Consider the following 14,743-nt stretch of genomic DNA (forward strand, 5'->3'; position numbering starts at 1 on the left):
AATGTCACCTTTATCAAACATTTATTGTTATTGCAACATTACAGAAACGTGTTTGAATAATTTTTGAAACAGGGATATTTTTATTGCCTTTTTTTTGTTTCTACTTCAATTATTCGTGATTTTTCTAGTACGGACCTTGGCGAATAAATAATAACAGATCTGCAGTATAGTCATCCATACATACACTCATATGCCAATCCCTTGTCTACATAACACAAGGTTATTGATACAAATATCTGTCAATTTAAAACAAAAATAAAAAATCCTGCTTTATTATGCATAGAAATTGTCGAAGTAACTTCGCTAAATCTACATGCTGGAAGCGGCCATACCGGGCAAGGCATGGCTGTTTGCAGCTTTTAAAAAAATGTAAATTACGGAATATTTAGGCTTGAAAGTAAAGTTAGCCAGCTAGCAGAAAGGTGAGGACGTAAATAAACTATACAGGCTGAGTTGGAATTCGAATGAGAAACTTCGGTTGCAGGTTAATCACGAAAAAAAAATAAATAAAAATAACGTTAAAAAAATGTTTGGCAAATAAATTGTGATAAACACAAATATTAAAAAAATATCATATTACAGCTGTTGCAGAAATGTTATTTAAGTAAACTTTGTACAGACGCACAGTGTTACATATTACATCTATTTATTTCCAGTATTAGTAATTAAATAAAGTTGTTTAGTTTCAATCATGGTAACATTTAAAAAAAAACATTATGCACATAAAATAGAAACAAACTAATTCCAGTTCTCTGATCAAAACATAAAACCTGGAGGGTGTTTAAATAAAAGAGTTCGGCTTAAAATGCTGGACGAGATATCCGTACAATGCGGGCGGGGGGGTCAAGTTTCTCGAGCTTTCAGACGCGCGTCGTTTGTTATCGACGAACAACACGTGTCGCCCTCGGGAACACGTGTCTACCTGGCCCCTGCGCGTTGGACTCGCCCGCCAGACACTATAGACTGTAGTGTCTGGCTGCCGACTACCCTCCCTCCCCTCGTTCCCCCACCCCCCCCGCCGCTACAACACCCCTCCGCTGGCCCGGCGCACGCCTCGCGGCTGTAGGGTAGGACAGTGTTCCGTCTCTCAGTGCTAGGAAAGCTAGCTGCAACGCCGGTCGTGTTGGAGTGGGGTCTCTCCACCTCCCTCTCTCTCTTTCTCTCTCTCTCCGTCCGCGCGGCATGTTCTACCCCTACTCCTCCTCCTCCCCTCTTTCACCCGCCGCCACCACCCCTCCCCGTCCGCCGCGCGAGTGACGAGAAAACAAGTGCTTGCGAAAAAAATAATAATAATAAGATTGTGCGCAGTGCGATGATGAAAAAGTGCCTCTGTCGAAACCTGTGGATGCATTAAAATCTGTGAAATACGTCTGCCTTTTCTGTCTCTCTCTCTCTAAATTTCTCTCAGTGTGTATGTCGTTGGTGTGAGACATAAAATTAAATTTAAAAAAAAAAGGATAATATATTTTTATTAAATATTTTGTGTCACCCGGAGAGAGAAAGAAGACGTGAAATAAACCAGAGATTACGGAAGCCAGTGTTGTATTTTTTTTTGTGCGCGAGTGGCGGTGTTTTGGTCTTGGACGTCTTGAGCGGCCACGCCCACTTGTACTCTCCGGCCGGGAGTCGAAGAGGACGCTCGTGTTCGTCGGTGGGATTAGGGGTGCGGGTGGGGGGGGTGCGATGAGCCGCGGGGATGTTGCGTGAAGCGCGCCCCCGGGAGGGCAGAGCCGGCGAACAACAACACCCCCATGGCGGGCCTCGAGCCCGGGACCCGCGGCGCGCGCCGGTAACCACCACCTCTTCCTCTTGCTGCTGCGCCGGGCGCGCGGACCATGTTCGAGGTGTGGAGCGCCGTCAGCTCCAAGCTGGAGGCTGCCCAGCAGCAGCTGCAGCTGCAGCAGCAGCAGCCGCACACGTCCTCGGGCTCCATCAAAGGTGCGTGTCCACGGGCGGTCACAAGGATATATTTTTTTTTGGGGGGGGGACTTCAATTGATTTAGTTGTTGAGGAATATCCATCCCCTGGAAGAAAAAAAAAAGCGGGGGTTTAGGGGTCCTCCCCCGGGAAAATTTGGGGGTTTAAAGGTGCAGAAAGGTGGTTTTTTTTAGGCATTTTTCTTTCCTAAATATTCTAATTATAGTTGGTTGGAATATAAAATATTTTTTTTCTTTTTTCTAAAAAAATATTTTCAGAGAACAAATTTGTAAAAGCACAGTTGACATAATTATCTGTATTCGGTATCGGACCTGGTTTTTTTATTTTACACGAAGATCGAATTAAAAAGTGCTCACATTACCACGATTGGACTAAATGCACCATGCGCAACATATGGGTTGTATCGCAGAAATCATATTTTTAATATAACTACGAAACTAAATATATTATTGGAGGGGACGAAATTGAAGACTTTTATTATTGGGGGGGGGACGTGTCCCCCCCCCCCCCCCGTCTGCCCGGAAACACCGTCGCAGCCCTTGACGGGCATCGAACCTCGAGCCTGCCCATCGCACAGGGTGTCCACATTTTTGAAAGTCATGGGCAGTTGTTGAAATTGGCCAGGGTAATTATTTACATGATAAACCTAGAAAAGTCATGGAAGTTCTCTCTCTCTCTCTGAGTGATTGTAATCTGCGGGGGAAAATGTCACGCTCCTGTATGCCATCACCAAGACTATGTAGGACCACATTTCTTTTCAGATGGTGTTTTTTTTTTAATGTTTGAACTAGTACAAACTATAGGGATGTTGTGGGCTGTATTGTCTTTATTTATTTCAGAAAAATTGCAAAATAGGTAAATTATTGAAAAAAATTTAATTAGGGAAATTTACTCGGGAAAAAAAAAAACAACGCGATTTACAGAACGTGCCGAACTATAGAATTCCGGGATAAATAAACTTTCACTTTGACTCTGTTTTTTAGTGTATATTTTAGTTTGTAATTGCTTTAGTAAGACAGTAAATTAACGTCAAACGTTTCTGTGCACACGTCAAAAGTTTCCGTGCCCAACTCAAATGTTTGTGCACTCCTCAAAAGTTTCCGCACCCAACTTAAAAATTTTGTGTCCATCTCGAAAGTTTCCGCGTCCACCTCAAAAGTTTGTGCCCACCTCAAAAGCAAAAGCAAAATTCAGTCGATGTCATGCTTAATGTACACACAGCACAATGCTGCGGAAGGAACTTGTCAGAGCAATATGGAAGCACAGAAAACACAGTAGCCTAACACCGACGAGTTTTGAACTGTTTTCCAATCTTTCTTTGCCCTTTTTCGTATTTTCTCTATGACATACATTATAAACATTCAATTACGTTTTTCAAAAACAATTTTTTTAATAAATCTTACCCATTTGAATATTCATTCAAAGAAAGTATATTTGAGGGTTTTCTTTTGTAATATAATGGTAGAGAAATTTTTAATGTGATTATGTTGAGAAAGGCGTATCGACATAACTTGGCCACCAATAAAGACGGTAGATAAATAACACAATGAAGAATTGGTGTGCAATGATCCAACAGGGAAATGCGCAGCCGAGCCCGCCATCTTGGATTTTACCATCTTTTTTTGCTTTAATTGTAATTTTTAATCATTTATCGTAACTTGTGGCATGCCAAGGCATAAACACTATATCCGAGACCTTCTGCATCTTGCTGCTAACACATATTTGCTAACAGGCTGTAGACAGTAAGCGCCGCGAGGAAATTACTTTATCATTTCACGCGGGCGACTACAACTATCATGATGATCACACTTCGACAAGTAGCCGAAGCTAGGTCCCATGTGTCGTCAAACAAAAACAAAACAAAAATCAAGCACGGAAGCTTTATTGCAAGCGGTATCTCCGGCGAGGCCTGATCCCCCCCCCCCCCTTGGAGCGCGAGAGCGAACTGGCGCCGTTGTTTACGGGGCGGCGCGATCGGCGCGAGTGAGCGACCTTCGCGGCGCGACGAATTGCGCGTCCTTGGGGTCCTGGAGGCTCCAGCTGGAGCCGCGGTCTCGCTGCCGGCCGGCCGAGGAAACAGCGCGACAACTTCCCTGCGCGAGGGGTTGCCCGCAGGACAGCTTTCTCTTCCCCCCTCGTGGGCCATAAGTCTCCGTCACTCTTCACGTCCCGACGTCCCGGGGGATCGACATTGTACAGTCCGATGAGAACGGAAAGGTTGTGCTCGGCATTTCGACTTCAGGGGGAAAAAAAAACAAAAAAAAGGAAAGTGTTTCCGAAAAACATCACGGAAATTGGCAATGGTACCCTCCGCCAATGGGCACATCCAGTCGCGCTCCAACACCAATGCGGACCGCCAGGTCCATGGGCTTCACCAACAACCCCCCCCCCCCCCCCCCACCTTCTCTCTCCCCCGACACAAGCATGGTTCGAACTTTTCTGCCCCTGACCAAATATTCTTCCTGGACCATCCTTCTTGTCCTGCACTAAACCTTCTTGCTTAAACCCGCATGAATGAGCCTAGGGTTTCCCCTGTGTCTACGCAAGTTTTACCTGGGCCCAACTTAACTAGTTATAGTCTAGAGTTTAGGATACGTCATCAATTGCTGCCATAGCTGGCCAATCCATGAACAAAGCAATAATATTTTGTGATTGTAACGGAAGTCGCATGGAACGTAAAGGTGTGACTACGGTGCTGCAAACTGTGGTGTGTGGCGCGAATCAAACTTCACAAACCCAAAAAAAGGAAACTTAATAGAATTAACTGCTTGTTGAATTTTAACAAGACGGGCTATATTTTAATAAAATTCCGGTATAAAATCAGGTCCAAAGCCTGGGTTTAGTATTGTTTTTTTTTTTTTTCAAGTCTTTTTCGCTGTTATCGGAGCCGTTTGATTATAATGTTTAAAATTGTCACTTTGCAAATGGAATGATTCGATAATCGACATAGCTGCTCCGGCAAAGAATTCTAGCGGCGGGTGCGGAAACTGCCCGTGACTCACGTTGGGACGCGTGTTTTTGCGTCGTTGCGTTCCTTGCGTGGTTTGTGACCCCCGGCCTTAAAAAAGTTATAAAATCTCCGGTGAGCAAGTGACCTTCCGCGCCGTAGCCCCAACGGCGGGGCGGCGCGGCGGGTCGCAGGAAAGTTTCCCATCGGCGAGTCCGAGATCCGAGATGGTCACGTCGGGAAAGAGAAACTCTTCGCACGAGCAGCATGTGGTAGCAGTTTCCCCTTATACCCCGTACCCCCCCCCCCCCCCCCCCCTCACACACAATTATCTTCCCTACGTGCGGCGCCCACGAACTTTCCCGCCTACACAAACCAGTACTACTTTTCTTAATTTGCTGGCATATCGACTGCGCGTAGACCTGTCTATGTATGCAGTTAATAGCCGGGACATTTTTTTTCTTCAAAGATTGATTTCTAAAGGGTTCGTATAAGCCTAAACGTAGGTCTACACGTAAGTCACCCAGATAGCATAAATAAGTTTAAAAAAATTTTCAGCTAGTCTTTCAGTACCCGCCGGTGATCTAACCTCTGTAACGAGCGAATTCACGTGTTCTCACGTTGCAAATAAACTTATAATACGAAACTCGGACACGAAATTTAACGTGGAATCCTTTAAAATAATGCCGACCGTGATAAACATGTACGCAGATTGTGTTTTCAAAAACATTTTTTTTTCTTGACGTCAATCACACGTAGTTTCCGTACCCGAGGCTAGAATTAATTGCCGGAGCAGCTACTTCGACTATCGAATTATTTGATTTGCAGAGCGAAAGTTTAAAAACTAAATAATGAAAAAACTCTGAGAAAAGCGAAAAAGACTTGAAGAAATACTAAATCCCGGCTTTGGACCTGATTTTCGACATGGAATTTTATTAAAATACTGGCCATCTTGCTAAAGTTCATTAAACAATTAATACTATAAAGTTTCCTTTTGGCTTTGTGAACTTTGGTTTGGACCATCCGCCACAGATGGAAGCACCGTGGATGTTACACATTTCCGTTACACGCGACTTCCGTTCTATTCACGAAGTTACTCCAACAAAGTACCGTATGCCGAGAGCTAAGATGTTACACATATATAAAATTTTGTGACGTCATGGGGGAGTAAAAAAGACACATTTCCGGCACAAGACTCTAACAAACACACCAGCTATGTGGCAAGACGAGAGTACCAACATAGGTCACGATATTTGCTACCAGGTGCTCCCAGCGAATACGAGACAGTACTTTTGAGAGAGAGAGACAGAGAAATAAAGTGACAGCGAAGAAAGAGACGGAGCAACGCAAGTGGCATGGAATTTATGCTTTCATGGTGACATGTCGGCTAGTTAATCATTTATTTACTATCGTCAGCCATAAGCTTATTCTTATACCAAACCATATTTTCGGCTATTACATCATACATACATCTATTGAGTGATCAAAATTTTTTTTTCGCGAAAAAAAAAAAGTATGCCCTTATCTATCACGTTAGTTTCTATCTCGATATTGAACGACAGATACTACCTTACGAATTAAAAAAAAAAAGTGTTTTAAATGAGCTTGAAAACACTATGTGGTAATTAACTGCTCCGTGAGAAATGTGGGATATAGCACGGGATGAGCCAAAATTCAGGAACTAATGTGTTATTTCCTGGCTTATGATAAACTTTGTAAATTTAACTGTAACAACGTATCTTACAAAATATTACTCTTAGTACAAAAAAAAATTGTTTCGCAACAGTTTTTTTTACGAAAAATTTGGTTGCAGAAAATTTGATAAAGCACACTCGAATACTACTAAGAATAAAAAAAAGTTTATAGCAAAATACATAACACAAATTCGGAGTACGTTGAAGTTTCCTCGAAGATTCGGTTATCTGGAAGTCCGAATAGCCCCTCGTTTATTTTAGGTGAATTATTTCTTGAAAATGTGTACATTTACTGTATTATTCTAACAGTGTTCGAACGATGGAATTCGCTGTACACCATCCCACATAGCAGCACGGTCCGTGTACGAAAATGACCATTCTAATCGACTGGTATAAGCGAATGCTGCACAGAAAAAAAAAAATTCAATACTTTACAAAAGATTCCTTTGGAAACCAGTTGCTAAGAAATAGTTTGTTATACTACAAGAAATATATTGTTAACTTTGTACAACACACGACTATGGTTATTTTTGTATAGGTATATGTAATTCATTTTTCAAGTTAATACTGATTATAATTTGAGCATAATTTTAAATCTTAATTGATGTTTCATTCAAGCATAATTTTTTTCAGACCGTGGAAATTGATAATCGAACATTCAACAATTTCACTTTATTTTGTTCCACCGTGCTTATAAACAAACACGTGTAGGTAGTTAATAATAATGGAAAGCTATTTAGGGAGGTGCTGACACAGACACAAGGCGTAAATAAATGCCCGAGTAAGAATCCCGAAAACCCCAGTGTTTACAGCGAACACTATTTTGTAGTGATATACTTGTTTTTCATGTGAATGTGTACAAATTTACAAGTATCTGTAATTTTACATGAATATCATTGTTCCATTAGCAAAAAAAAAAATCACATTTTACACGAACTGGTGGAGGGGTTTTGCTTTCAGTGAAGGAAGCGGGCCGGGACTTGAGCGAGGGGGTGGGGGGTGGGAGGAGCAGGAATGGCGAGCAGGAAGTGACCTACTGGGCGTTGTTTGCGGAAGCGGATCGCGCTGGACGCCTCGCCGGCAGGTGCTATTTATACCCGCGGCGCGCGGAAAGGGAGGCTGCTTGCTCCCTGCGCCAGCGGCCAAGCCGACTGCCCGTAAGACTACACGCAAATACTGTAGAGGGAGAATACAGGACAGCTCTATACTAATAGCACAGCCGCGCGGGCGAAGAGCGTCAGCGCTGCTACCTAGCGGCTCGGCGTGATAACAGCACCCACGGCCATGCATTCCAAGCCTAAAATGTATTAAATTCAACTCGTCATTGCACCTAGACTAATCAACAGATTGTTTTGAAAAAAATTGTGTTGACCCTCGTATTCTTTGCGGCCATGCAGATGTAAATTTATTTGCTGAAAAGTTAGTTGCTTTCGATGTAAAAAATAGTTAACAATGAACAGCATTTTTTCAAGGAAAATTTAAGTAAAAATTTTCAAAGCATTATATTGCTAATCATCGTTCATTTAGGCAATTATCTAATGAATTAATTAAATTTTCCAAATTTTTTAGCCACTAAATACTATTGATTTGCTATCGTTCAACAGCCTATATTGGTTAAAAAATGTTTTATGAATATTGCAATGTAATGAGTACAGTTGTTTATATAGTGTATAATACGTATATAATAATTATATGTACAATTAACAGATATTTTAGCACGATATTATGAAATTAAATAACATAAACATTTAAATAATATTGAAAATTAAAGGGAGATGAAAAAATACATAATTTCAGTATGACATAAATATGTAGAAGTACCTACATAGCGTTTGACACAGTAAATAAACAATATATCCTTAAATTAGAACTTACAATTGCACCATCTTAAGCTACCATAAATATTAAATATGTATTAATACCTCGTTACTTTAAAATAATAATATTTAAATAAATGCATTATTACAATGGTACCAGAGCTAGAACAAGTTGTACAAGATTCACTTCCATTGTAAATGAAAAAGGCAAATAATATACAAGAGACGAATATGCTTGTAAAATTTTATCCAGCTGAATAAATAGGTAGCAAGAAATTTATTTTCCCCGATCATACCTTATAACCATTGCTATGCTAGATATTCCATACAATTTACATGTACAAGCCTTTTTTTGCTTTTTTGTTTTCTTTACTCCGGGTTCTCCCACATTCATCGTTTACACCTTTTATAAAACAATTGATTATGACATTAAAATATAAGTTAACAAAAATTTTGAAGCATTCGTCACACATTTCGATTTCAGTGGGTTACTCAATCAATCTAATCATTTTTAATTTGACATTCCTGCAAGAAATAATACTCACGATAGTATGTTTTCCTAAAAGAAATATTTTGACTTAGGGAAAATTATTACGTTTAGAAGGCAATAGAATTAAAAAAAAAAATATTTAATAATAATTCCTTTCAATTCTGACGGTTACTCTTTGTACTTGAGCGAGTTTAGTTTGAGAGGTTTTCGTATGGCGCGGCCGTGGTCGCGGCAGCTAGGGGTTGTCATCACGCCGAGCCGCGAGAGCGCAGCACCGTCGGTTTCTCGCGAAAACGAGCGAGCTGTCCTGTATTCTCCCTCTATAGTATTTGCTACACGTGAGGAGGATCTTCCAAGCTAGAGCTCGGCTGCGACGGTAAAAATTATAATAATAATAATATCACCGTGTCTAGAAAAGATCCAGCTCAAAACGGAAAGACAGAGGACTCGGAATGTTGCAGACCTCATTCATGCCAGAGGAGGGTCCATAGTGCAATATAATAATAAAATAAACAACCCTGATTGACAAAAAAAAACATTTTTTCAATAATAATTTTGTGAGGATTATTTACATATGTTCTAACTAAACAGAATTTAAAAAAATATATTTTTTTTACAAAAGATTGTTTTGGAAATAGTTTGTAATGCTACAAGAATATTGTTGTAAATTTTATAATTATTTTTATACTTCCCTATGCCTCTTAGAAATACCGTGTTTAGAATTCGCCAATTTTTAGCCTGTTACCTATACTGTCCAAAAAATACACGTTGAAAACAAAACCATGAAACGAAACTTGTATGGAGGAGTGCTATGGTTCTTTAATGCTACTCGTAATCAGACACTTTTGATGAAGGTTGAGCGGGTGAGCCTTAAATGCATTTTCGTAAAATGTCTCCGCTGGGATACCTCGAGCAGTTTTTACTCTTGCGCATTTTCTCCCCGAAGTTCTGCAAGTGGTTTACTTTAAACCCCTCCCCCCCACCACCCCCTCCGGCCCCCATTTACCTTTCTATGAGAAGCCGGTGGGCCGCAGCGGGTTCGAACCATTGACGGCGCGGGGAGAGGCGACACAACCCCCCCCCTCCCCTTCTCTCCTTGTCCTCGAGCTGCGACGGTGGCGCCCCTCGTATTGATCCCCCACCCCCCTTCTACCCTCGGGCGTGTCCCCCCCCCCCATCCTTGTACAAACCTTTATCGATGGTTCGTGTAACCCATAGCATAGAGTATGGTGGGCGTCTGTTTTCAAGCTGAAGTCACTCTGGATAGAAATTGGTAGAGACACCATTTCATGGTTTTATTTCGAGTCCAATTTAGTTTTTTTCAAAACAGAGGATTTCGGCGTTATTGTATTTATTTTTATAAAAGCCGTTTTATAATATGTACTTACGGTACTAAAATAGCGGGAAAAATTTATGTGCTGCATTTTTACGCCAAAATAATAATAATAATAAATTTGTCTAAAACAGATTAATTCAGAACAATAAAAATAAATGACCAATCATTTGTGGTTTAAAAGTTATTCAATAACATATGCACAGTAAAACACATTACAAATAATTTTTTTGATCCATTAACTTTAGTATAATTTTTTTTGTCCTGAAATAACTACATTCCTTGAATTTAAAACATTAAAATATTACTTGTTATCATTTGATATTAGTTTTCGTTAAATACTACTTCATTCCATGTTATAACTTGCATTTCGGTGTTATGCTGTGTTTTGAAATTTGTTTGTGGTGTTATTTCTGTTTTATTGCAATTCACCATATAATTTTGTCCCTGGTATTTGGTTAGCAGCGTAAAGGCTAATGCTAATAACTTGTTAAATAGCTTTAAAAGAATGCCATCTTTTAGTGAGTGTGGTTAAACACATCAGCAAAGAATTAGCTTTAAACTTAAATATAACAACACTTTTTTTTATCCAAACTGCGTTTTAATGGTAAGAAAAGATTTTTATTTTGTTAACTCAAATATTTGGTTATCAAACATAAGGTTCGGCAAATATTCAAGAATTTCTCTCTGAGAGCCACTTAAACTACCTACCCTCATCGGAAACACCTTATTGTACTCTGTAAAAAAGTAGAACTTTTATAAGGATAGTCCTTGGAAACTCAGTTGCCAACGATATCACTTGTAAACCTGTAAATCAGATTTATGTAAACTTGCAAATGGTACAAAGCTCTGTCTTACAGATAGTGATATCGCTGGCAACTGTGTTTTCCAAGGAAAACCTTTTTTTACAGTGTATATAATTTTCGTTGGTTTAGCATCAAAGCTGTAACCGATGAGTCTTTCTGGATTGAAATGCGGTTGTGTGTCACTCCAAATATTCACAGTAATATAATGGTTTGTTTTTGAAAAGCATAAAAATAAATTATTTCTTTATTTATAATTGTTGTTCCTTATTTCGTAGTAACTTAATGTAGTAAACAATTATATGAGGTTAAATACAGGTAGTGTTGGTTTTATTTATTTTGCTTTGGTAGTTTGTAAGATCTGAAGTTACAAAAAACCAAACGCACATCACAAAAATACTTCATGGATTTCGTCGACAAACGATGGGATTACGTGCCTATTTTTCCATGACGTATTTTTTTGATGTGCATATAGTTATTTTGTCAGCTTTGGAGCTTACACATTACCAAAGCCAAATAACTTAAAACAACACTACCTGTACTTAACCTAAAATAATTTATTACTATTAGTAAGTTACTAACAAATGAGGAACACACAATTATTAAAAAATAAATATTATTTTATTTTTCTACTTTTCGAAAACAAACCATATTACTGTGAAAATATTGGCCTTTGTAAAGTAAAACACAGGTCAGGCTATCTAATTATTTATCAAGGAGTGGTATTAAATAATTAATAATTAATGGTTTAATTAGATTTGCGTATGATTCAAACTAATAGCAACAAAACAGCTGAAGTCTTAAATACGTCAATATTAGGTTCCGAACATTCAGTAAACATGTTGCGATCAAGCATAAACTATAACTCGGAAAAACTCATAATTTAGTTTATAATGCGTAATGAATTTTTTTTAAAAAGAGTTAACTGATTAACGTGAAATAAAAACATTTTTGAAACAGTAACACGAGTTTTTTTTTCTTTCTCTAGAGTAGCTTATTACAACTCGTTTCAAACATCATTGTACTGAACATAATTTTATTTGTGTTCTCGTTAAAACTACCTTAACGTTCAATAATCAAGAAAAGTCGTTCATCTGGCTCAACCGGATAAATAGCCTTTGCTTCCAAGTGGAAGCTTACGAAATGCGAGACGCGAAATGCCTATAACCAAGTCTCAGTGAAGATCCCACACCGTAATTTTTTTTTTTTTTTTGGTAATGGAACCGAACTATTTTTTCAAATTACAGATATTTGTAAACTTGTACATTTACAAGAAAACAACCGTGTCACTACAAAATAGTGTTCGCAGTAATACTGGATTCGGATTATTGCTCGGTCATTTATGCTTTGTGTTGTCCCAGTAACTCCAATAGTTAAAAAAGTTATTTGTAAACAGTTCTTTGAATGTCTTTCCAGTATTAACTGCGCGTTAATAAGCATAAAACAACCACATAAAGTCCAATCATCGAATATTCGATTATGTTTCCCATGGTTTAAAAAAATTATGTTTCAATGAAACATCAATTGTAATACAAATAGTACCAATTTTCGTAAGGAAAACTCACCATCTCAAAAAACGTATTTCATATACCTATGCATAAATAACCATAGCCGTGTGTTGTATTAAGTTACACTACCTATATTAATTGTAATATTAAAACTATCTTGGCAGCCGGTTTCCAAAGGACTCTTTTGTAAAAGTCAGAATTTTTTTCTGTGTAGGGTAGTCAGGTGGTTCGGAGCCTACAGCCGGGTGAGTCAGCATTCGACAAGCAAACTTCGACTGCAGGTTCATCTCAAAGTAAAAATCAGTTGAGACAAGACTAACGACTAGTGTCTAAAGTGCTTCCCAAGTCTTGGCATGCGTCTTTGAAATTTGACCTGAACAGCTGGTTTATTGCAAATACACATTTAGCGGTAGTCTTAAATTCAAATTACATGCACCTTTAAGTTGCTTTTTCTATTGACTCACTGTTCATGTGGACCTCTGTGCGCCAATCAGACACCCTCAACCAAAGAAGTATCGAATTACAGGTAGAACAGTTAAGACGACTCGCAAGTCAGCAGCCAATCAAATGGCTTCATTTGCCCGAGTATACAGAGGACTGTCCATCCTGAAGGTAACAAAAAAAAAGCCACATTCAGGAAGGGGAGTTTTGCGTTTTCAGTAACTTCCAGGATAGACTCCACAATCCTATGAATAGTCGGGCAAATGTCACCCGACTGGTGAAACTTTTCAACTTGGTAGCCTGTGATTCGGTCATTATTTAGTTGAGTGTTTTTCATTTGCTAAGAGTATTTCCTATATACTTTTCGCTAATAGAGGAAGCCGCTAAGAGGTATACATATTTATATTTTCTCTTCTCGCAAAATGAAACCGCTAATTTTCCTTGTCCCTGATAATAAAGAATGTACAAGAGATTGGAAACAAAAGCGTCTGAATAATGTTTAGTCAAAGACGTTCTACAATACACGCAAAACTTGTCGCTGCCGTAAAATGATTTTATTGAAATAATTGGTGGTGACGCCATTATTTTTCCTTTTATCCTGACGTGATATATCAAAGATTTTACTTCACAAAAGCGATAAGGTTTGCGGTGGTCGTTAAAAACGTATTTTTTGACTTAACACTATTCAGACGCTCAAGTGTTCCATAGTTGATGTCTCTCTCCGTTATTTGTCATAAATAGGGGCATGCATATTTCGCGAAATGATTCCGAGACTAGCTGAAAGTTAAAACACAACTTCTGTGTTTCGTGATCGGGTGAGTTTGTTTCACGCAAATGTCGACTGTTACCAAACTAATCACTGTCATTCAGTGCGGAATCAAACGCGTCCTGAGTGGGTCGGTCAAGTTTGGCAGCGACTTCTCTCGCAGACGGCCGCCAATCACCAGGAAGAAACAGCTGGTGCGGGTATACATTGTTGCAGTCTAATAGGTGTTCAGATTTTTTTTTCGCGGTAAATGCCTGCCCCTAGTCATAAACAGAGACCGGAAAAATTCGCGAATTCATTTGGCGACAGGCTAAAATACAAATAGTTATACCTCAGTGCTGCCTCTGCTATTGGCTCACAACTCACCTGGATGACTCTGGGCCAATGAGGAAAGCCCAACCAAAGCTTTATCGAATCACAGGCTGCTACGCTGGGACGTCTCACAAGACAGAAACCAATGAGTGGGTGACATTTGACCGAGTGTACGGAGAACTATGGAGTTCATCCTGCAGGTCATTGAACCCGCGAATTTTTCCGGTGCCTAGTCATAAATAGCGACTGGAAAAATTCGCGCTTTCATTGACCTCTAGGATTGACTCCACAATCCCCTACACACTCGGGCAAATGCCACCTGCTCATTGGCTATTGACTCGTGTCACCTGTCAACTGGGACGCTTGCGATTCGATACTTTTTTGGTTCAAGGAATTCCATTGGTCCAAAGTCCTTCAGATAATTTGTAAGCCAATCACAGAAGCAATATAAAGGTACAGTTGTTTGGATATCGTGAAATGAATCCGCGAATTTTTCCGGTCTCTAGTCATAAATCAGTAGGGGCAGGCATTTTTCGCGAAAAGATCTGAACACTTATTAGACTGCAACAAGATACACCCACACCTGTTTTTTCTTCCTTGTGATTGGCGGCCGTCTGCGAGAGAAGTCGTTGCCGCATTTGACCGAGCCACTCAGGTCGCGTTTACTTCCACACTGAATCACTGTGATTGGTAG

General features: G+C 39.5%; 1 protein-coding gene across 1 annotated transcript in view; it reads left to right on the top strand.

The window, feature by feature from the left end:
• Window positions 1-14,743, top strand: part of LOC134528159 (probable nuclear hormone receptor HR3) — a 428,545-nt gene that overhangs the window by 199,072 nt on the left and 214,730 nt on the right. The window lies entirely within an intron of this gene.

Source organism: Bacillus rossius, chromosome 1 (assembly GCF_032445375.1).
Source record: "Bacillus rossius redtenbacheri isolate Brsri chromosome 1, Brsri_v3, whole genome shotgun sequence".
Classification (NCBI taxonomy): Eukaryota; Metazoa; Arthropoda; class Insecta; order Phasmatodea; family Bacillidae; genus Bacillus; species Bacillus rossius.